The 25457-nt window shown below is 38.0% G+C and overlaps 1 long non-coding RNA gene across 2 annotated transcripts in view; it reads left to right on the forward strand.

The window, feature by feature from the left end:
• Positions 1-25457, forward strand: part of LOC309385674 — a 96417-nt gene that overhangs the window by 62052 nt on the left and 8908 nt on the right. Inside the window, exons 3-4 of one of the 2 annotated variants that reach the window (XR_014174273.1) lie at positions 19217-19397; positions 20740-20860. This is a non-coding gene — a long non-coding RNA (uncharacterized lncRNA). Of the gene's footprint in view, positions 1-19216; positions 19398-20739; positions 21166-25457 lie in introns of those variants that run through there. The other variant, XR_014174274.1, reaches the window with a different exon arrangement.

The raw sequence follows: 25457 nt of genomic DNA on the forward strand, positions 1-25457 counted from the left end.
AGATTTTTCTCATGTTGGAATATGGACTGTATTAAAAATGGATTTGCCAGAACACTTAATTTCTCCTCTGAGAAATATTTACAGTGAACAAAAAGGTACTGCAGTAACTAGGGAAAACCTGTGGTTCAAAAGAGAAGGAAGTGAGAGACGATGTATGTTATCCCATATCTTTAATATATGCAGCAAATATATTTTAAGTACAGCAATGCTGGAGAGTTAACAGCTGGAATCAGAATTGGAGGTTAAAACATGATTTATATATTCCGTGAAAAACCTTGGCTAACGTGAAATATTAAGGAAACAAAGGTAAAGTTAGGCAACATGCTTTGCAAACTCACAGTTGAAGTGATAGTTTTATTTTCTTGAGCTCAACAGCAGATAAAGATGGGCAGTTTGCTGGAAAAGAAAAGGGGGCGTTAATCCTAGAGAGGAACACTTTGAAAACTTAGACAAGATAATGAAATGTAAAGATAATTCTGTGACAACAAAGAATGGAATCGTTAACAATCTTTTTCCCAGTTTTATCTAACAAAAAACCTACACACTGCGAAAGAACAAGTAAACTAAAATAAATGGGTTCGCATTTGGATTCTGACATGATTACCGGACATGATTATCAGTCCAGTGCCATGGACTGAAAGAAAAAACAATTAGTCCTATAAAAACAAAGGCCGTCTGTTCCCTTGAGATGAGTATCAGCAAGCAATGTGTTATGAGTGGAGGATGCACACTAAAAAGCAACAGTGCTTGACAGGATTCATGAAAATGCAGGAAAGAGAAGACATAATATAAGGGGAATGGATCGAGAAGATAACAAACTTCCTTGAAACAGTTATGGAATATCAAGGTCAAGATGACCTTGTCTACTAGTAGTAATTTTAAACTGTTAAATTACTGCTAGTAGTAATTTTAAACTGTTCATAACATTACCTATCTTGTGAAAAAATACCAAGTAAATGTAGCAGACCATTTGTAAAATAAATAAGCAGTAATAAAATTAAAGTGATTTTACTTGTTAGGGTATCTCAAGTAATGACGAGATATAATGAGATTTTATTCTTATTTGGCAGGATCAATTTTTAAGTAGCTAGGAGGCCACTCTATGTGATATCCTATAAAATAATTTTCTACATTCCTTTAGTACAAAGTAAATTAAAATGTTTCCCAGTAAGCCCAGATGTTTGAGATGAAATTAATCTGGCTCTCAGAATTGGGGGAACTTTTTCCTATGAAGGAATGAATGGGTTAAAATACTTTGCTGACATGTCATGAAGTCTTGGGCAATCTTTGGTGGGGGGTTTAATTTTCAGAACTGTTTGCCCCCGTTAGTCCATGAGGTAATGAAGTACAGTTCTTCTAAGAATAATGTAGTGACTGATAGGATTGGGTGATTTCATATCCTGGTGTATAATTCAAGAGTATAATGTAACAGGTAACTATTGTGTAATCAAACTATGGCAGGAGTACAAACCCAATGGGCAAGAAACATACAGGCACATTTGTTCTTTACTAATAAATTATGTTTTCTTAGGCCAACATGGTTACACGAGAGTCCATAGCATTAAATGGGTAGTTGTAAAGAAAGAAAATGCCATGATTCCTTCAGGTCTCCAAGTAAATAAACTCAAGCAGGGTCAGGCCTTTGACAGTTGCCTGAAATGAAGGTAATTTCCCCCCCCAAGCACAATGTTCACAGGATTCTCTTTAACAAGATTAAGATTAAAAGAGTGATGCTAGAAGAACTCCAGCTTCTCAGTTGTTTTCAATTTAGAGCCAATATAGCTAAATGTACCTTAGAGAAGAGACTTTGAATGCCTTTCCACAGCCTTTCCGTGCACCATAAAATAGGCAGCAGTTTTCATTGATAATAAGAAAATCCGCCAATAGTTGTTGTCATAATAGTCACTTAAAATGTATCAGTCTGTGAACCAGCCAGGTTTAGAAGCCATACTGTATAAAGTGAGTTTCCCCATCCTGGCATTCTCCAGCTGTATTGGAACATAACTCCATCATCCTCACCAGCATATCACCCTATCAAAATGTGTGAATTGATAGTTAATCTGTATACATCAGATAATATTGATCATGCTTTGAAAATGATCAAAACAAATATCTCAGCTTTTACAAGACCAAGAAACGCAATCCTACTCTACCACTCATTACACTAGGCCATTATTTTAGGCTATTGCACAAGCATAAAAAGAAAGTGATACTACTTTGCATTATCATTAAAGAACGATCTCCTTAAATTCAGAAGCTCATATACAATTTTGAAAACACCCTAAGATTCCCACTGTATACCTTCCTCCATCTGGACATAAGGCCCATTATGGATTTTGGCTACAGTTGTTCAATCAACTGGGAATCCATCTGGTAGTGGCACTATCCGTCCCACATTGTTTCAATTTGTCAAAAAGAGGATTATGATCCACTTTATCAATAGTCTTATTAAGTCTGAGTACACAACAACTAGAAAACTTGTCCTCTAATCAAGGGACATTTTCCAAGGAACCAATAAGGTTTCTCTTGTTGTACAACCTGTTCTTAACAAATTCATATTGGTTTCTGGTAATTTTTATTCATTTCTAAGTACTTTTTTACTTTTCTTTGCTAAGGTTTTTCCAGTATTCATGTCACGTTTAATGGTTTGTAGTTTCCTAAGTTTTCTTTTTTTTTCCTCCTTTTAAATTATTGAAATAACATTGGTTGTTCTCTAATTTTCTTGCCCTTGTGTTCCAGGATTTCTCAAAGATTTCAGTCATTTTCATTGAGGTGACATTCACCAGTTCCTTTAACACTCTGGGAATGCAATCAATCTTGTCCAGGAGAATTGAATCCAGTCAGAATTACTGGGTGTTGTCTAACCAATTCCTTACCTATTTTGTGAGAGTTCTCAAAATTCTACACATGTCTTGCTTCAAAATAATAGCTTACCTAGAAGAAAAACCTAAAACTCTGCTTAAGGATGTCAATTAAGCACATAATTTTGGGCAAAGAGGTTCCTTAGAAAGACAAAGATGGAGATAATTCACAGAATCTATCCCCAAAAATTGGCACGTAAAATAAGAGTTGCAGGCAGGTGGAGCATCCAGCATCTTTAATGCAAACAGTTTCTGTACTTGGATTGATTTTTTAAAATCCCTATTTCCACCCTGTTTGTCCCCCAATATTTTTTTGCTTTTTTGAAAGCTGGCCAAGTTGGCCTCAAAATAGCTGGCTAATCTGTGTAAAGCTTTCATGTTCTAACATACTGAAATAATTAGGATAGAAGGACATTTTTCCTTTTTTAAATCTTTGGAATGGGGAAGAAGAAAAGGGCAACATGACAGATGAAGCAAATCTTCAGAGCCTGCGCAGGTTCTTGGACAAACCTTGCTGTTGTCACCTATAGATTTACAAGACAGTCCTAACCTTAGCGAAGGCAATAGAAATTTAGCTATCAGCATTGAGAGATTTGGTAACATGGTTCCTTAGGGGCAACATTAATCTTTCTTCGCTGACCTTAAAGGCCAGAATGGCCCCAGGTTGGCATACTGGGAGGCAGATTTTGAGCTGCTGTGATTTAGGATAGGTCCACAGAAGTCAGTGGTGCTCAGGAGATTTACAACTCTAAGTAGAGGTCGCTCTTGGCATATAAAAAGGTCAGTATTTCCTTCTCTCCATAGGAAATTACACATTATTCATGAAATGAATGTATTTAATTAAAAATGTGCTTGCTAAAGCAAGGAAAAGCTACCCTTTCAAATAATTTTATTGTATAATCAAAGAACAAACTAGTTAACCTGTGGAACAGCTTAGGATATATTTCATGGCGTGAAACGTATCAAAATTTTGTGGATTGTGGATGAAGTTCTATCTAAAGCAGGAATTATGAAAAATCCCCATTCTTCCAATTAAGTTCTTCTGACCCTGCTCTTCCTAATCTGTAAGTGGACCATGAAGCCTTAGGATCACTTTAGAGTTTAGAAATAAAAAGCCTTGAGAGAATAAGATGAGATGCCAATTCTGTTTCACAGGCTTGGTGCCTAACTGAAAGAAAGGTAAACCTTTTCTGTGTTTATCCCTACCCATCCAGAGATATTTGGATTGTGTATACTTTGTGGTCAGGAACTTGTCTTCTTGCACTTTGTAAATCATCCTGTTTTATAATTAAGGATTATGATGACAAGAAACTGGGTGATTAAAGCAAACCAAGGGCTGGGTCATATGGATTCTTCATTGAAATGAAATGGAACCTGAGATATAATGATTAGGGAGTTAGGAAGTGACAAAAAATATAAAACAGTTGTAGTTTTGTTGATTCATTAGAAAAACGCAATTTAAACTTCACTGCTGTATAGCACTTTTATTAAAATTCATGAAAGCATCAGATCACCACATTTTGTGTCAGTGCAGTGGATCATAACAAGGGTATTACAGTATATAATTGTAGATTTCCATTAGACTATGCCTTGATTTACATACTGTTAACATGTCACACCTAAGCACTGCCTGCCTTCCAATCTTGAAAGTGCATGATAGGTACAAAAGCCAAAATTGGAACTTTTTCCAATATAGGAAATGCAGAAATCTGGGAGAAAGAGAAGCTGCAGTTTTAGACACATAACACAGAGATAATTCAGGAGTACAAATTAGAATAGCAGAAAAACTGAGAGAAGAGAGTAAAAAGAATTTATTTTTTGAATGTATCTCAGATACTCTTGTTTATTGTTGCCACAAAGAATAAATCTGTGAAGTTCATTTCTGTTGTCTATTACTTCTTATGACAGAAAATAGTTTACAACCTATGGTTCAGAATTCCCAACGGAGTTGGTCCCAAGACATCTAGAAGTCAGCAGAATAAAAAAGGCTGCAACAAAACATCTTCTTAAGAGATCAAGTCTCCTTTGAGTTCGACTTCTGGTGTGGGTACATGCACACAATCTATAAAATTTTCTTGCAGCCAAGAAAGTCATACTGCAGATCTATGCACTGCCTTTTCCTAGGATTAGAAGTATCTGGGGAAGCAAGGAGCGGAGAGGGACAAAAATCAAAACCTATATCATGACATTGTGATGCAAACTATGTAAATTATGTAGAAAATACATGATTAGGTATATAAAAAAACCCAAAGACTATGAATTGCTTTGAAGCTGCTTGATGCAACTCACTGCTTCAGAATGGATCCCTATTATATTTTATGAATCTTTTTCCAATGGGGTCATTCTATCAAGAATTCAGTGAATCAATGTAGCCCTTTTGAAACATTGCCCAGAGCTAAGAGCTAATAGTTAAAATATAACATAGATGATGGCTAAAATATCCCATTTCAAGTGATGTTATTTCAGCTGAATCTAAACATCTAAAGTGGCCTCAAAATGGTAAGTTTGGGAATTAATTTTTAGATAGGCTGTTTGTCTAAAAACTCAAAGCTTCTGGGTAACTCAAGGAAGTCATTCAGCCCATACGAAAAGTGAAATGCAGCTTACAAATTTTAGAGGCTGTTGCTTTTGACATGCTATCACTGTGGGAAATTCTGATCAGAAAGCAAAACCACAAATACTGCAGGTGCACTGGGACTGGGACTGCACAGCTGAGCATAAAAGCTTCAATGTCTTCATGGCTGAGTGTACGTCAATTCATTATCCAAAGAAAACAACATCCTTGATTTGCCATGCATCCGTGAATACGCCTTAATTATTTTAATACTTGGATGACATCAATATTATATTCTCTCTGGAATCACAGGATCAGTGGATTTTTTTAAAGGCGTGTGAGTTCAATATTAGATCAAAGAGCACATCAAATGCCTAAGGAGTGACCAAAATCTTCAGACAGTAAATCAAATTTTTGGCCACATAACTTTGCACATATTCCATTGCTGCTATGCCTCACCACAGTTTTTGCATTCAGACCACTTGATTCTCCAAAACTCCAACCGCATAACTTCTGTCTTTATTCTTATTTTTAATCCCTCTTCAACAATCCTGTGTCCAGGACTTTTGTGGCCTTCTGCTTCACTTTCCAGTTCCAATTATCTGCTGGGAGACAAACTTTAAGCAAGAAAAGTCCTTTGGGAAATTCCTGTTCTCTCTCAATGATTACTTTGACCTGCAAGGGATGGAGTAACAGGAAAAGCAACTATCCTTCACTTCATCTTAGCTGTTCTGGAAGAATTACTTTTCAAAAAGGAATAGTAGTGGAAACATTGGGGGAATGTAACTATAATGCTGGGAGGACAATAAGTACCAATATGACTTCTAGAAATTCTTAGTAAAAAAACTAAAACGATGAAGGAAAAGACAAGCAGTTAAGGAAAAGAACATACAAGAAGCATATATTGTAGGGTTTAGGAAAGCTGAAGCTCATAATGAGGTTGGAGAAGGATAGTAAGCAAAAGAAAATAGGTTTTTTTCAAATATGATCAAAGTAAAAATAAAAATAGTTTAGTGGCAAAGAAAAGAGAAAACTTAATTGTGAAGAACTAATGGAAAGCACAGGATTCGAACAGTCAAATATCTACTGATCTTGAATTAGTTCAAATCTCCAGCATCAAATGAGTTATATTTTAGAGAACTAAGGATTTGCTGAGGCTCTGGCTGAACCAAATCCATCTGCTTTGGAATTGAGGTTTTGGAGTGTGGGAGAAATAATGGCTCATAAGATTCATGCCATCCATTTCCTATTCACTAGTATTAAGAATGTAGAAAATAAGCAAAGTGAGTTTGAATTCTTAGTAAAAGAAGGCAGATGTTAGTCCTGTTTGTGTGTATGTGTGCATGTATGAGAGAGAGGGAGGGGGAGGGAGGGAGAGAGAATTGTGTGCCAAAAGTTTTCAAACGTGTTTTGAAATCTGAGGCTATATTGTAGAGAGAACATCAGGGTAAAAAAACCTGGATGAATGAATAAAAGCAGTACTGTTTTGTTATTGTCTACTGTTACCCATCCAAGCAGAAAATCTGGATGATGCTTTCCAGAAACAGCTGAAAGACCTTTCAGACAGTTTTAGTTGGGTGGGCTTTAACTACCTTGACATCAGTTGTGGCTCAAATTACCAAGTACGGCCCTTTTAGGAAATCCCAGAATTTTGCTGATTCACTAATTCTCAGAAGAAGTTGCAAAAAGATCAGTATCCTTGACTTGATCTTAACTAATAGGAAATAAATCATAGAGCAAAATTACTCATGAGAGTGGAAGTAACAGGAACATTATGGAAAAGTGATCATGTTCTTGATTTTCAGGAAAACTGAAACCAAAATTAGTAAAATACATAACTTAAAAATACCACATTTTTAATAAACTCGGAATAATGTATTCTAGGGTGGGAAAGTCTAATGAAAAAGGAAAACAGAAGAGGATTTCTAAAAAGGATATTAAAAGAAAATACCAAACAATTTCAATGAGAGAAAAATTTGAGAATGCTAGGTAATGTTCCTACATAATAGCAACAGCAGACTTAGATACCGCTTCATGGTGCTTTACAGCCTTCTCTAAGCGGTTTACAGAGGCGCATATTGCCCCCAAAATCTGGATCCTCATTTTACTGACCTTGGAAGGATGGAAGACTGAGTCAACCTTGAGCTGGTGAGTTTCAAATTGCCGAACTGCTGGCAATCCAATCAGTAGATACTGCAATACTGCATTCTAACCACTGTGCCACTACCAATTAAAAAAAATTAATTGAATATCTACATATTAAAAAGGTCACATACTAGGAAATATCTGTTTGATTTAGTGGCTAAGGCACCAGACTAGAAAGCAGGACATCATGAGTTCAAGTCTCACCTTAGCCATGAAGGGCAGCTTGGTGACCTTAGGCCAGTCACTGTCTCTCAGCCCAACTCACCTCACAGGATTATTATTGTGGGGAAAATAGAAGGAGGAAGGTATGTTGGATATGTTTGCTGCCTTGAGTGATTTGTTAAAAATACTAAAGGGGGGATACAAATTAAAATAAATGAGAAGAGAGATAAGTCATCAAGGAAAAGTATGAAAAAGTAATCTTGATTTGTAGGTATTAATAAAGTTGAAATTCATAATGAGCAACCAGGAAAAAAATCCTTAGATTAGTTAAAAAAATAAGAAAAGAACATATAATCTATTCATTGAGAATGGTAAAACTCTACTTACTTACTTGCTTCTCATCTTCTGAGGATAACAAAGAGAATACAGAGCAACTCAGTCCTTTAACTTAATGTTCTCCAATGAGATATCACGTGACAAACAAAATGAAGGGACAGAATAAAGCTTGAAATTGATAGAAAAGTGGTCAGGAAATATCTGTTTGCTTTGAATAGTGTTAAATCCCCAGAATAAGATCTGCTGTATCCTAGGCTACAGTAGTACACTAATGGTCTGCCTGAACTTTATTATTGTCTTTGAGAATTTTGGAAAAAGAGTGAAGTACCAGTTAACTGAAGGAGGCTAGTACTTATGTCTTTGTTATTAAAAAGGAAAAAAGGGAGAATTCAGGGAACTAGAGAATAGTTGGATATTAGTATCATGTATAGTTTATCTAGATAATTAGTCAGTTGTTTTCAAGTACTCAGACTTTCAAGGAGCAGCAGTGCAGCAGTGCAGGGCTGGAAATATTCAGGCTATGGGTCAGAAAGTACTCCTTGGAAGAAAAACTGTAATGTTTCTTTATTAAAAAAATAGGATAAACTAACTCTGTGTCAGATGCAAACAATCAGATCCATGTGTGAAAGGTTCAAGTTCATTACTTTATTGCATTCTACTTATAGTATCCAAATCTCCTGAGACTTCTTACCTTTCCTTGGGAGTAAACAGATGTAGTTCCATGTCACTTAGGGATGGGGGTGGGGGTCAGTCCTAGCTGCACAGTGACTCAAGACTAACTCCCCACTTGATCCTGCTTTCTTGCCTGGTTGGTACTTTCCCAACATCGAGGTATACTAAAATATCATTGAATGAGGTGAGATTGAGAAGTAAGGGCAATCAGCAATGTGTTGGTCTTTTTTGTTTCTTTCCACCACCTGCCGTTGCTGCAATGCCACCTCCTGTTATTTACATGAGTGACACTACTGTATCTACAGAGAACAAGCAAGATTTGAAAATATTATGGTTTTCCAGAAAGTAAAGAATATCTGGAATGACGGTTGATCATGATTCTCAAGAAGGATGAGTGTGCAGAAGAGAAAAAGGTTACCGATCCTCTCTGAATTCTGTGCGGATTAAACAAATAAATGTTCTGCAACAACTGTGAAAATATAATGGGCTGACAAAAAGGGAAAGAGTTGATTTATTCCTCCTACACCAGTTCACATAGTGGAAGGTTCCAAAAAAAGAATTCATAGAAGAAAATCTATGTGGCTCAGGATTGAATTCTGGAGTTCTTGGTGTTCCCTGAGTTTGGTTGTTTACTTCCATGGATGCCCCAAAATACATAAACCCAATATATCCAGTCATATGATTAACAGGGACCTCAACTTGTAACACGTACAAGCTTTTTTTGGGGAATTCTTTGTCTATCTTATAGATGAAAGTATATATTCTATCTATTTTCCACTTCAGGGCCTCCAGAAAATAAAAGACCTAAGCATAGAAGAAGATGAAATTATGGTTTCATTCACTTGCACAAAACTCTTCATGTCCATAGAACCAGAACTAGCAAAAAATAAAATAAAAAATGCAGCAGTACTACACAATACAACACACCCAATCTAACCTAATACCCAAGACAGATGAGACTCATGAAACTCATCAACTTTTGCCTCATTACCTACTTTCAGTTTGATGGACAAATATGCCAACAAAGCACAGGAACACACATCAGATTGTCACTCTGATAGCAAGGACTGGTACAGTGTCTAGAATGTATAGTACTTCCATATATATATATATACAACAATAAGTATGGATCCATTATGTGAACAACACCTTTGTCTAATAAAAAAGGAACAACTAGACAAAATACACGAGATAACCAAAATCATACAGAAAGAACACATTGCTACCCTTCCTGGATATCCTGATCAGCAGAGGAAATGATGACAAATTAAAAACCCAAATCTATCAGAAAATTCCCCCCACTAACCAAGTGCTTTATTGCTATAGCAACAACACCAGAAAAAAGAAGCAACACATATACAACATCTTCCAACAAAACAAATAGGCACACAACTTTATCAAAAAGTGTTCGGCCATACTATCTGCTACATCACAAATACACTCTATGAAAAGGATAATACAGAAATAACACCCCCACCAAAATTGGCAGGGCAAGCTATTCTCAGCAAACATGACACTGATGTTGTCAAGTTTGGTAATCAAACATTTGCAAGCAAACCAGCTCAGAGAGCACCAGGAATCTCCCCACCCCTGACACACATATTTAGTTACTAGGTTATATGATGCTTTGATTATGGTTGGTTTTGAGCAGCTTACAATAACAGTTACAAACCAATAGTAAAGTTTACCCAGGCACTAAACAACATTCCCTATGACACTCACATTCATCCCCCAAAGGAGAACAAATAAAACATCTCAGACTCTGAAGGCTTGCAGAAATAATCAGGTCTTAAATTGCTTTCTGAAAAGCTAACATGGTTAGTTCTTAGTTAAGTATTAATTTACTAAAAGATTAACATTTACAGCTAACACAATGTGTTCAGAGGCTACACCTTTTAGTGTTTATTTGAAGGCTCTTCCTCAGAGAAGTTCGGGACAAGAATTATAATCTAGGTTTCTCTCCGTCTTAGCTTTCTGTTTATGCATACTTTCAATTGGATTACACATACTTGCAATTGGAAGTAGTGAATTTAATGATATCAATCCATTGATAATAAAATAGTTCTTATAGTTCTTTTCATATAATACAAATATTTCTAGCTCAGTACACAAATTATAGCATTCTGATACCTTGTTTCCAGATCTATATTTATTGACACTTAAAGATCTGTTGATACTAAAGCATGCATCGTATTTTACGTAGTTTAGCTCTACAGTAAAGGATTAGCGAAAGTTAATGAAGTCTTTTGTGATCTTGTTTTGCTGAGTGTTGAAGCCACATGCTTTTGTTATGACGTCTTCCCTGTGTTTAAAAATAATACGTGTGGTTTGTACAAGAATTTATCACTGGTACCACAAGCCTCCCTGTTCTTTTCCCTTTATATGAGTAATTTAGATAGGGTGGTACCTGCCTTGGCAGCAGTTTCTGATCTCTGTCCTTTTCTTGAACTTGGGCAATATTTACATAACTTATCCTGCCAGTAATGTAGCCCTGAAACAACCAGTTGAGGAAATGTACTTCAATGTGTATTTTAAAATGCAGTTCAGCAGGATGTAGGACTTTTTCATGCCCATTTTCACAAACAAAAGGTATGGTGAATAATGGCCATAAGTACAGTAAGTATTATCCTTCAAAGATCGAGGCTTAGGAGTGATGAGAAATTGCATTCACTAATTCAGAATTGGCAAAAGATAACAAATGTATTAAATCCCACAAGGCTAAGAAGATTACTTCATTTATAGAGACATGGGGTAATGAGTGATAATACCTGGTAATAGCTTGTAAAAAGTCAAATAAAGATACGAACCGAGCAAATATGAGACTAAAGACACTCAGTAAAACATTTATAACAGCCTGTGGGGGGTGTTACCTGTTCTGGCATCGAGTCAGGGTTCTGTCCTTTGAGTGAACTTCAGCAACACTTGTCTAACTTGTTTTGTGAGTATCCCAGTGTTCATCTGATTGATCTAAATACTTGGATTCTAAAGCTTTTGATACATCAGGAGCTTTGATGTATTCACATTATACATTTGTATATCTACTAAATATTAAAAGGCTCCTAGGTTCTTTATTTGACAGACCTTTCCATAGCTACTTTGATCAATGTGATCCTACCTAAACCCATGTTGACCCATTAAAATACGTTTTGTCAATGCAGCTATTTTTATGATACATTTATTTATTAATGCCAACGAAAGTGAAACCTTGCCCCTTTCTCGAAAATCTTTTCCTTTTTATTTCTACCTAAGAAGGTGCGAAAAAGAGCTGCCTGCATCATAGTTTTCATTCTGTGGGATTATATTGAAAGTAACATCTTAACATCTGTTCACATCTAAAATACAGAGTCTGCTATCAGAATGGCTTCATTTGTGTTTGATTGGATTACAGCTTGGTTTTGGAAAACATCATTAGCGTCCTTTCTAAGTGAGCACTAATATGCACAGCAAAAATACCCTTTCTATTCATTTCTCCGGTTACTTTAAACTTCAACTTTACTTAAGTATAGTTACTCTATAGTACAATCTCACTAGGGCAGTGGTGGGCAACCTTTTTTTTCAACTGAGCCAAATCTCACCAAAACCACAATTGAAATTTATTTTGAGAGCCACATTTTTAAAACCGAAAATACATAGGATGGTACACTGTTTTTAGTTTCAATAAACTCTGGCATTTGAAGCACGCAAGTCTTAAAGCTGTCAAGTTGCAAGACCCTTGCACCCCTAACCCTTTAGAAAAAAAACCCCAGGGGTCTTCAAACCTGACAGCTTTAAGACTTGTGGACTTCAACTCCCAGAATTCCTCCTCCAGTCATGTTGCCTCAGGAACTCTGGCATTGAAGGATGCAAGTCTTAAAGCTGTCAAGTTGCAAGACCCTCGCACCCCCAACCCTTTAGAAAAAAAACCCAGGGTCTTCAAACCTGACAGCTTGAAGACTTGTGGACTTCAACTCCCAGAATTCTGAGAATTGAAGTCCACCAGTCTTAAAACAGCCAACTTTGCAGACCTCTGTGTTAGCCCAAAGCCTGGCGCTGGGTGGGCCTTGCTCCCCCATTGGTGGAGCCCCAAGAAGTGAGGAGGGAGAAAAAGAGACGGAGGCCAAGGAGCTTCCCCCCGCCCCCTCCCAGCAAAAATCTAACTGGGGAGCCGGGCGGGCAGTAGCAAATTAGCCGATCACACAGTGCGATCGGCTAATTTGCTACTGCCCGCCCGGCTCCCCGGTTAGATTTTTGCTGGGAGGGGGCGGGGGGAAGCTCCTTAGCCTCCGTTTCTTTTTCTGCCTCCTCGCTTCTCGTCCCCGCCCGACTTCAGGATCCTTCCTAATCATTGTGGGTCGAAAAGAAAAAAGGGAAAGGGGCACTTGTTTTGAAGTGCCCGAGAGGAGGGAGGGGAGCGGGCGCCCGGCACACAGAAGAGCCACATTAAAATGTGTAAAGAGCCACATGTGGCTCGCGAGCCGCGGCTTGCCGACCACTGCACTAGGGTTATTCACTTGGATTTCTGAGCAGATGTGGAGCTTCCATCATATGCAGAGGTTGGTTGCTAATGGTTTGGCCTGGGTCGCAGAATCGGCAGTGAGCCAGGCTTCCACTTCCCCGGATGCTGCTGCCGCCGCCGGCATGCGGTTTAGTAGTGTGTGTTCACTGCAAATTGAACTGCATGCACATGCACAAAGCGTGCGCAAAGCAAACCAGTAGTAAAACCGGGAGCAACCCACCTCTGATCACATAATGCATCTTTCTCACTTCTTATTTCCTGTCTTTCTTTAAATAAAATTACATCCGTAGCATCCTATATTCCAAGCAGGAGAATAATCCCACCAGATGTTTGCGATACTTGCTATATCATATTTGCTTTCCTGTATGAAGAGAAAGATTCATCTTGCTTATCTCCTACACTAAACTTTACTAAATAAGCAGTGAAGACAGTGAACTTTATGACATACATTTTGTTTTTCAATGGGCAGCATAATGACGAATGTATAGGCCAGTTTTTTGTAGCTACTTTACCCAGAATTTCTTTGCATTCATGACTTAATTCTTTGCAGTAAAGCTATTATCTAACCTACTTGAGTCTGCTTAGGAATGTGGAGGAGAGAGGGAGAGGGAGGGAAGGAGGCAAAGAGAAAAGAGGGAGGGAGAGAAATGTTAAGCTTTTAGAGAACTACTTTGTTAGGACTAAACTGTATATGATTAGGAAGAGATACAATAGGTTCTCTCAGGATCTTTTTTGTTCTCCTAAAATAGTTGAGTAGATAAAGGGGAACTTTGAATTGGAGGAGAACTGATCCCTATTTTATCTATAATATTACTCCACGCCACTAAAGATTACTGTTACTGCAGTTAGGGGGAAATTGAACTGCCATGTATTTCTCTCTTTTTATTTTTATGTTTAATAGAAACCTCAAGATGAATAGAAATTCATCTTGAGACACCTGCATCAGAATGGTTTGAAAGAAATTTCCCCTAGCTCAGCCACAATCCATACACACACATATAGTACTATGCAAAAGTTTTAGGCCACCATTAGATTTGTTGTAGCAAAATTTTAATGACCCTTAAAATTATTACAATTATAATTAATTTTTGGTCTTGAATACTATATCTTGAATTTTCAGTTTGTTTGTTGATTTCTCTTTGAGAGTGGTCTTGCTGATGCAAAACTATGACTTTAGGTATGTCAAATTCTGTGATATTAACATTTTAACAAAATAATAGAGTTGGAAGGGACCTTGGAGGTCTTCTAGTCCAAACCCTTCTATTTGAAAAAGAGGTCCTATATCATTTTAAACAAATGTTTGCCCCATCTCTTAAAACTCCCAATGATGGAGCACCCACAACTTTTGAAGGCCTACTGATTAATTGTTCTATCAGGACATTTCTTTTTAGTTCTAGGCTGCTTCTCTCCATTGCTTATTGTCCAGCCTTCAGATGCTTTGGAGAATAAACTTGACCCCCTCTTCTTTGTGGCAGCTCCTGGGATATTGGAATCCTGCTATCCTGTCACCCCTAGTCCTTCTTTTCATTAAAATAGACATACTGAATTCCTGCAACCATCCATTGTATGTTTTAGCCTCCAGTCCCCTAATCATCTTTGTTGCTCTTCTCTGCACTCAAGCATGTTTTGCACAAACCTGGTGTAATAGATTTTTTTTTGCATAGCACTCATTTTGTCATGAGATAGTAGAAGATATATAGGTGTTAGCAATGATAGCACTTAGTTTCCCTTCCATTTAGGTTTACAGGAGCCAGGGATCTGCTGTTGCTCAAGCATAATGGGAGGTGGGACTTCCGGTTCCGGCGGCTACGGCGACGGGCAAGCCTTTGCCCGCTCCCGCTCTCCCGGTGGGCTTCCCCCGCTTCTGGGGGGGCACAGGACGCCCCGGAGAGGCGTCCTGCCGAGGGAGCGGCTTGCGGAGGGCCCTGGCATCGGCGGCGGCTGGTGGGGGCTTCTCCGCTTCGCTCTAGGCACCGGGGAGCAGTATCAGAGGGCGCGTGGGCGTCTCGCTCCATGCCGATCGGACAACATACTTTTGAAGGAAGCAGCGGCGATATGGTGAGAGGCTTCCTTTCTTCACTCCCTTTCTTTTTGAATTGATGGACTTTCCAGCGTTTTTAAAAGTTAAACTTTCGGATTCTTGCTGGAGGTGCGGCTAGAGGGAGGGGGATTCCCCCCCCCTTGGACAAGCGGCTTGAGAAGATTTTGCTTTCGCCCCCAGGGGAAGGAGGAGGGGGGAGAGCCAACTAATGATGCCTCACCCCTGTAAAAGTGACTTTCATTGGATTTAGTTCCAGAACTTATGGGTGAACTGAGAATTTTCTGAACTTTTAAAACCTTGTTATGCCTCTGAGCCCAAAGCTGGCAGGGCAAGATGGCACACTTCCGTTGTCATCATGAACTGTGAAACCTGACTCCACCTTTAAAATTCAGGCTTCCGGTCTTTGTCTCCGTGTCACCCAGAAGAATCTCTTGTGGATTGCTATTTTCTGAACCCTCTGGAGAGAAAATTTTTCTCTATTGCTAGACTGACTAAAGAATCTCCCAGCTGCTTGGATCTTCTGCCTCCTGAACTCATCTGCCTGCTCTACCTCTTTAGCTGTCCAGTCTCTACTCTGACTGATCTCTCTGCTTTATAAACTATGTCTCCAAAAAGACCACCACCTGGAAAACCTGGCTTTGCTACCTCTGCACCGACATCTGCAACATCCAGTCCTGCCACACAGTCAAAGATTACAGAACTGATGCAACCTAAGAGTACAGAGATGGATTTGCAACAAATGCTTCAGCAACTCATACAGGGCCAGGAAGAAATTAAGAAACAATTAAAGGAAATGAAGGAAGAAATTAAAGAGAATCAAGTCCAAATTTATAAGAACTCACAGAGACTGGACCTTGTGGAGGGTGGGGTGGCGGAGGCGGGGGGGGGGGTAGAAGCTTTGCAGAAGGGTAACAAAGAACTTGATATCCAACAAATGAAAACAGAATTTGAGAGAATGTCCTTTTATCTTAGATTTCAAAATGTTATAGAAGCAGATGGGGAAAACATAAGGGACATCATGACTAATATCTTAGCTGAATATATACATAAAGATAAACAACAGATGGAATGGGAGATAGACCTGGTCTATAGAGTGAACTCAGCATATGCCAGAACACATAATGTACCCAGGGAGGTCCATATCAAATTTCTTAGGAAAAGCACAAGAGATATAATTCTGGGTGTACAAAGGGGGCAAGCATTGACATATCACGACAGGGAGATAACCATCTTGAAGCAGATCCCAAAAAAAATTAGGGAGAAAAGGAAAAATTATTCGCAATTGGCGAATAAATTATACCAGAAAGGGTGTGGTTTAGATGGTTGATGCCTGAAGGGATGTTGATATTCTGGGAGGAGACAAGAATCAGAATCAATACACCCATAGAGGCTCAGGCCTTTATGGAAAAAAATAAAGCGAACCTAGAAAAAACAGAAGACTCTTCAACGGTCACACAGGACACGGGAGGGGCCGGAGCTCTGCCAGCGGGGGGAGAAGGGGCAACACTAAGAAAGCTCAGATCACAAAAATGAATAAGAAAATCACATTGTTATAAACAGACCGAAAGTAATAATGAAATTATATCTAGACTATACATTATAATATATAAGCTGATTGAAAAATTTTTATAGAACTAATATGCTGATTTTATACGATTTTGTATTAATGTTTTATACATAGATGTATCTTATGAGTTTGGAGGGAGGGGGCATCTGCCATACTTGCAACTGCCAAAATTTGTATACCATTCCACCTACCCTTTTCCTTATAAATGTTTTAAAAAACCAATAAAATTTTCTGAAAAAAAAAAAAGCATAATGGGAGGTTATACTACATACTTGCCACTTTAGCATATGGAAGCTGCTTTTTCCTATTTTTGAATACTGCATACAAATTTCCTGTATTTTCTGGCTGTATTCTAATATAGAGACCGAGACATAATTATATATGGTCATTATACCATTGCTACAACCTCAAATCTTAAGACATTTGCACAGTGCTGTACATAAACACAAACAACCATTCATGGGTAATGTTTAATTAAAACAAAACAGAACTACAGAACCTACAAATTTTCAGTAGGACTGTTCACAGCTTGGAAGACGCTTCATAACAGATACTTCTTGTACTACCAGCGATAACATCTTATCCTCCTGTACGAAGCATGAACATGGGAAAGCACAATGCTGAAAGCTGAAATTAATCAGCTACACATATACCATGTTAAGCATCAGCAATTTGGAATAGACTGAAATTGGACACTTTAAGTCAGAAGAAGGAGCAGTGTTGCTTTCATAGTCAGGAAGTATATAGCAAGAATGTATTTGAATACAATGCAATCAATGACCAAATAATATTACTTAGATTTCATGGCAGAAATTTAATATGACAATTGTCCAAGTTTATGCTCCAATCACTGATACAGAAGAAGAAGTTGATGAGTTTTACAGATAAATTCAAACTGAAATTGAAAGAATATGTTATTTGTGGTTGGAACTGGAATGCCAAAATTGAAAATATTAAAGAGGAAAACATAGTGAGATTATATGGCCTAGAAAACATATTAAATAGGATAATGAGTTCCTGTTTCTGCCAACCCTGCAATTTGTTGACTGCTAACACAGTTTTCCAACAAATCAAAACAATGCCTATGTACAGAGATACCACGAGATGGAGTTAATAGAAATCAAATCTATGCTGTACTATTGGTACAGGAGGTGGAATATTTACTATTGGTACAGGAGGTGGAATGTGACTAGGGACAAGAGGACTGGAGAATGGCACAGCCAAAGATTGAAAGAGGTCAGTCTACACATCAATGTCAAAGAAAGAAATCCTTAATGCTGGCAAAGAAAGAAAGAGAGAAAGAAAAGGAAGGAAGAAAGAAAAGGAAAAGAAAAGAAGAGGATGATTAGGAACAAAATGGATGGACTCAATCACAGAAGAATGTGGATGGATTCAATTATAAGTTCAGAGTTGAAAGACCTGAACGAACAGGTTGGGGATAGATTGCCCTGAAGAAAAACTGCTCTATATATTTGGTCACTAACTCAACCCCAATTTAATAACAATATTTTTGGAAGACATTTGACCTTAAAGCAGGTCCATATTCTAAAATGTAGGTCTTTGCTTCATTGTGATCAGGAAGGATTTGCTTTTGCCTCTTTTGCTTCGATTACCTGCTAAACTGAATGATTTTATAAGGTTCTCCAATGTCATTTGGGGAACTCAAGCTCAGAGTTTCCTGTAGACCCATATTGGGGCAGCAACATGTATTTCCTCGTTAATTAGATTATCTGTCAGTAGACCGTGAGTCTGACTTCTTTATGATTCTGCTTTATAATGCCTAAGGATACGTCTGCCTACCTTGACAGTGATTTAAATGTCTGCTTTTCAAGAGTTCATGTCAGGGTTTGGGTGAGTTTTCTCCCTGAATCTTCAGTGGAAGGGATGTTATCACTTCCGTGTAAATCCTGAAATGACGACTTGGCCTTAGGGTTGTCTTACTGAATAAATACTGTCATAATTGATAGGTAACCATAAGTAAAAGTAACAGTTAAATTGATCTTTCTTAACCCAGAAGAATGACGATTATTTTGAAAAACCAAGAAGCTATTTATGGCACCGTTTAGGTGTGTTTCAACAAGTTTTAAGACTCATAGAATATAGTTATGATTAATTTGGGTTTCATTTGTACAGAATACTATATGTCTGCATTTCTCACTCTTTCTGTCACAAGTAGGGTTGTTTGATTCTAGTTTGCATGAAAAAGCTGCAAGTTTCGTGCCAAAGGTTAGCCAGATTTCACCGCTTCACCATTGCTAGTGTAGTGCATTCCATTGCTTTCTGTCTTGTTTTTCCTATATTTTTTACTATTTACTTATAGGAATAATAAATAGCAAAATTGTCATAAAGGGCTAAAATTTGACTGAAACATTCCTCTTTGCAGTTTCAGCTCACTTTAATTATTCAACAAATGGGATTGTATTGATGGAAGATTCTCAGAGTTTGAGAATCACTGAAGTCCATAACCAGCAGGGGGAGATATGGTGTAAGGCTGAAACCACTATAGGAAACAAGAGCAGCCCCCCTGGCTGACCTTTCTTCCTTTAGGTTTCCAGGCTAAACAAGTAAGTTAAGGCAGCAACTTAGTCACCCTGTTAGTCCTACTCTTGAAAGCAAGGTCAACCTCTGGTAAAACATGGATTATCTAGGACTCAGTCCAGGATGAAATTGTTGACTTGGTGTGTGTCATGGAGATCTGATTAATGGAAATCAAATCCATCTTCACCAGCTCTAATTCCTGGGCTACTCTATTATGCAACTGGCTAGGATTAGAAAATAAGGAGGTAATGTATAGCTATGATCTAGTCATTTCATCTTTCCGACCAGACAATCTGTCCAACAATCAGCCAATTTCTGACATAGCCTGTGTGTTTCTATAGCCAGGACAATGTAGGGATACAGTTTATATGCCATCCACGGTGCTATTTAATAGTATGTCTCTCTAAGTTACCCTGGATGATCTCAGGCATGATGCCAGATCAGGGGTCCCCAACCCCCAGTCCATGGACCGACACCGGTTCGCAGCATTTCAGAAACCAGGCTGCACAAACAAGCAAAGCCCCATCCGTAGAATGCAGGCAGCATGCGAAACCACTCCCCCTATGATCCATGGAAAAACCCTTTTCCACAGAACCAGTCCCTGGTTCCCAAAGGTTGTGGGGCCACTGTGCTAAATTATCCTGACAATGAGATCAATCAATCAGTGGAGAGGCTTATGGTACCTCTGAAGTTGTGAGTGTTCCATCACTGGAGATTTTCAAGAAGAGAGTAGACAGTCTCTTGTCTGGAATTGCATAGGGTCTCCTGTTTGAGCAGAGGATTCTTCTAGAAGACCTCCAAAGTTCCTTCCGACGCTATTATTCTATGCGCTCCTAAAAAAGGATTGCAAGCTGCACTTCGATTTAACTTTGGAAATTTTGGAAAAATAGGGAGAAATAGGAGGGGAAGTACATACGTATCTTTTCTTATTTGGAAAGTCTGAAAATTTCAAATGAAATAGCTAAATATTCAAGCTAGAGGTTGCGTTAAGTTTTTAATTTCTGTTTTTCTATTTAGTGTTTAAATTTCATGTCTTCTTCTTTTTAAATTATTTTTCTATGTAAAGTAGTTCTTTTCATTTAATTTTAATCTTTAATCCTTCCCACTTCTAAAGCTGAGTATTATTATTCTGGAATTTCGGCAACATTTTCTCCAAGGACTTGTTAAATTACAGTAATTCCTATCGGTAGCAGACTAGTACCGGCTTGTGGTCTCCTAAGAGCATTACTTTATTGTATATATCTTCTTTAACCAAGCAATATTTATCTCTTCTTTATTAAACGTTCACAGCATTTAAAACTAAAATGTTCTTATAGTTCTTTTCTTTCTAATAAATTTAAATTCTGTGAAATTGTGAATTGTATCCAGGACAGATACTGGGTACCAGATTCTCATCCCCTGGAAGATGGTGGCAGAAGGAACTGACAAACAGCTACTCACAATGGACGGAGCCAAGAAGTGAAAATCAAAACTGCTTCTGAACAAAGAGGTTTGAGACTCCAGTTTTTCACCCAGTGGTTTAATCTGGTTCTGATACAGATAAATTTTAAGTAAGTTGTAATTCATATTACTATGTGTTTTGATAAAGCATTGAAATAAATATGTGGCATGGGGCCTGGTTGTTTGGAAGTCTGCCTCTCCTTGATTACATATGCTCGATCCATCAGATCTGGCAAGAGAGGCATGGTGCAGGTGCTGTCTTTTGGGGAACTACACTTTCAGGTTACCACAATTGACAGATCAAAGAAGGCCTTCTTTGTAGTGGTGCCCGCCTTATGGAATATTCTTATCCTGAATGAGATCATATCCACCCCTTCTTATTTTCCAGAAGTCCCTCAAGACCTGGCTTTGTCATCAGGCCTGGGGGCGGTCTCAGAAGACCCGTTAAATCTTGAGGTGGTGCCACTGCTGATTTATTCTGAGGACTTTTGGGGGGGAGGGGAATTACATGACTGTGTTGGACATGTTTGTTATATATGTGTACGTGTACGTGTGTGTGTGTATTTGCCACCCAGACTCACTTCTTGTGAGATGGGCAGCCATATAAATTTGAAAAAATAAATGAAATAAAAATGTATTTTGAACATCACAGAGAAAATCTATGTGGTTGCTGAATCAACATTGATGTGATGGCACATAATCAATCAATACATGGAAAATGTAATAGAGAAGTTTAATGATCAATTGATAGCAAAGAACAATTTGTCTCCAAGAATTTTCATAACAATTTTCATAGCCACAAAAATGTGGTTTCTCTCAAAGCTCTTGGGACACTACATTTTTTTTTAAAAAAATAAAGATTTATTGACATAATAATCTGGTTCCTTTTATGTTTTCCAGCTTTATTTCTGTTGATTAAAATCTTTGCTGTAGTCTGAGTTTTGAATGCAGTTTGAGGAGATTTATTTTTGTACTGCATTCAAATGTGGCTTATGAAGCTTAGCCACATATACTTAGATCAGTTAGAAGTTTTGGAGAAGAACTGCTCTTTTCTCATCCAACAGCTTTTTTGCCATTGCTTTATTAAAACACCTGCTAAACACAACCATCTTGTTTATTCTGATGTATATTATTAGTTTCCATCAAGTATACATTCATACTAGAAATTGCACTGTGTTATGTTAACAGACATAAGCAAGAGAGTGCCTACATGGAGAAATATGGCAAAATCTTTATTTTGAGGAATGCAATTTATGGAGGCACCAAGTGGCACCTGGTGCTAGACAATAAACACGCAAAGATGATTTTAAAAATAAAGATTTAAATTCAGTGGAGGATAATTGGAAAATCAACAGCAAGGTAATGATAGGTGTCTTAGCTTTAATTAAATTAATTAAAAGATTTAAAATATAAAAATAGGGTGAAAACAGCATGCATGGAAATGAATATGGATTATTCCACCTTCATCAAGGTAAAAGGGACTCCAGCTCCAGCACTTCCAGATGTGTAGGAAAAAAACTCTTACCATACCCAGTTGTTCTAGAAATTGTGATTCAAACGTATCTAAGGAATATTAGATTTGAAAAGGCTGCAAGAGGTATTTGTGATAATCACATAATAAATACTGCATCTCTATTGCAAGAGCTATTTTAAGTTAGATATCACAAGTGATGACAGGGGTAACTATAATACAATGATAACATATACAATGTGATAAATGTGTCACCTCCAACACACACACACACACACACAAAACACACACACACACACAACCTAAACTTCTGCTTTCATGTCTACTTTATTGTAATTTTCTAGAATCCTAGACAAATAGAAGATTCGATTGGCTACTTATTACATATCCGGTCAGGATTCCAGGTAACACCCTCAACAGAAGTAAGACTCCAAGGCAGGCATTTTCCTCAGACTTCCATTTTATTAGAGATGGCATATTGGCACACCTGGGAAAACCCGAATCTAAAAGGTCCCTGGGTTTGCCCCACCCAAATGAAAATCCAAGTCCCTTCCCCTGCACCCACATGTCCATCACATGGTCCAATCACTTCCCCGTCCCCACTGGATTTGCTTCCCAGTCACGCCTTTCCAGGTGCAGGCTGAACGTCCTTGACTCCCAGGGAAAAGAATGTTGTTATGGCTATCCCTCTCATTCTGACTCCACCCACCCACCCGTTTCCCGCAGCATGCCCATCCACCAAGTGTGGTAGCCCTGAATATCCAAATTAAAAGATGGCCTCCACAGTTGACATATCCGTATTTCTTAACCTGTTGCTTGCAGATGTATTAGAAAAGATGAAAGATGCCTAGATGGAAAAAGCTGCATTAAACAAACTGTGTTTGAGTTTGTATTTTTGTATGTGTATATTTGATAAATATAATTTTGGAACCTATTGAAGCTAACTTAGCTTCCTTTTGCTAGAAGGTAGGGCTTTTAACATGTCCATGTAACTCAACCTAACAGAGGTTTTACCTTTTAAAGCTTTGGGGAAATATGAGGTCACTTTTTAATTTAGGTAACATCAAGAATATCCAATTGATGTCTCCTCTCAACTGTCTCTAAAACTCTTAATGGGAGTTAGACAAGCTTTTAGTTTCTAAAGATCATCCAGGGGGAGCAAACACTGTTATGCAGGGGCAGCAAATATGTATATGTGTATTTATTTAGAACATGTACATATTGCCAGAGTCTCAGAAACATACAGAACTTAAATAATAAAAAAGTGGGGTGGGGGGGGGGAATCAAGGTATGGTAAAATAAAATGTAGCCTATTTTATAATATTGATACTTTTTTCCAGATCATGATGAAGGAATGAAGTCTCTTAAAAAGAATTGGGTACTTTTTATTACCTTAAAGTGGACTAATCAAAATAAAGACATCACCATGGCCAGCAATTCATTAATCAACACCTCCCAGGAAACTGCCAATCACCGCCCCACCCATTGAAATCTTAACAGTCTACAACCCTGCAAATAACCACATTTAAACTGATGTGCTAAGGAAATCTCATTGGGATGCTGGGAAAAAGGTCTGCAATCCACCCCATCCCCAAATCCCCATAATCACTACCCCAGTATTGCTATTCTGAAACCCAGAGAATCTGGGTGGATTATTAAATTTAAAACATATAGTTACCTCAAACTAAAAATTCTTAAGTAGCTAGGCAAATAGCTAACAGCCATTCTCTTCACTGAATCACCACATAGTAGCTAAAATAAAAACCTGAAGCTCGTACTAACAGCTTGGACTGGTACCGGTCTGTAGCTTTCCAGAAATCAGTCCACGCAAACAAGAGAAGCTCCATCTGCGGAATGCAGACGGCACACAAAACCACATCTCCTCCAGTCTGTGGAAAAACCTCTCTCTGGTCCCTGGTGCCCAAAAGGTTGGGGACCGGTGAACTAGTTTAAACATCCATCCTTCTTATTAGGGTTAGAAATGAAAGACTAATGGAATTACTAAAGTACATAACAACAAGATAACAGGCATACTGCATATTCACAATAACTCCAGGACACAATGCACTGAATCAATACATAAAGCAAAAACTATGTGTAAGTCAACATACAAATTGTCCAAGTGGCTCTTAGAAAGTGCAGTATATTTTAACTGACTGAGATGTAATCTAAGTAAAACTTTCAGATATTCATGCTTAACGGAGTTGTGAAAAAGAAAATGAATGAGTCAGTGGTGTGTCCCAAGTTCTTTTAACCAAGGGGATCCTCTTTATGCGTGTAATATACGAAGATAATTTCAACAGTTTCACCATTCTCTTTGCTCTAATCGTTTTCTTAGAGTTTATTCTTACATAAACCAGCCCTCGCTTCTCTATAAAGATTTTTTTCTAGATAGCATACTGCTTTATGCCTCAAATAGAAACCATATTTCCATGTTATCTACTGGCTTTATTTATTTTAAGGCTGCTACATATGAACTCAATCTTATTTTAATCCAGGAACTGCCTCAAAATGATTTTGTGGATTGCAGCTTGATTTGCAAAGGTCACAACAGTATAATCGACAAGAAAATTACGTATTTTTATCGTTAAGTGGTTGGCTACGTCTGTGCCTTCCACAGAAAGAAATACACCTTTAGGAAAAGCTGTAATCTTTGCATAACCACCGCCATCCCCTGAGGCCATTTTGTGACCACGCTTGGCAAAGTGTCACAAGGGCCACTGGTGTGGTCTCAACTGCAGCAGGATTTTACTGGGAGTGGGAAGAATTGATTACAGTTAGTCCTCCACTTATGACCACAATTGAGCCCCAAATTTCTGTTGCTAAATAAGAGAGTTTTTAAGTTAATTTTATCTCATTTTTACGACCTTCCTTGCCACAGTTGTTAAGTGAATCACTGCAGTTGTTAATTTAGTAACATGGCTATTAAGTGAATCTGGCTTCCCATTGACTTTGTTTATCAGAAGGTTGCAGAAGGGGACCACATGACCCTAGCAATGAGTCAATTGCCAGCGGTCTGAATTTTAATCATGTGATCATAGGGATGGTACAAAGTGTGTAAGTGAAAAATGGTCATAAGTCACGTTTTTCAGTGCCATTGTAACTGAATGGTCATTAAATGAACTGTTGTAAGTTAAGGACTACCTATACTTCCCTGTCTTGCAGGCTGAGAGCT

Source organism: Natrix helvetica (genome assembly GCF_964273705.1).
Source record: "Natrix helvetica genome assembly, chromosome: 2".
In the NCBI taxonomy this organism is placed as follows: domain Eukaryota; kingdom Metazoa; phylum Chordata; class Lepidosauria; order Squamata; family Natricidae; genus Natrix; species Natrix helvetica.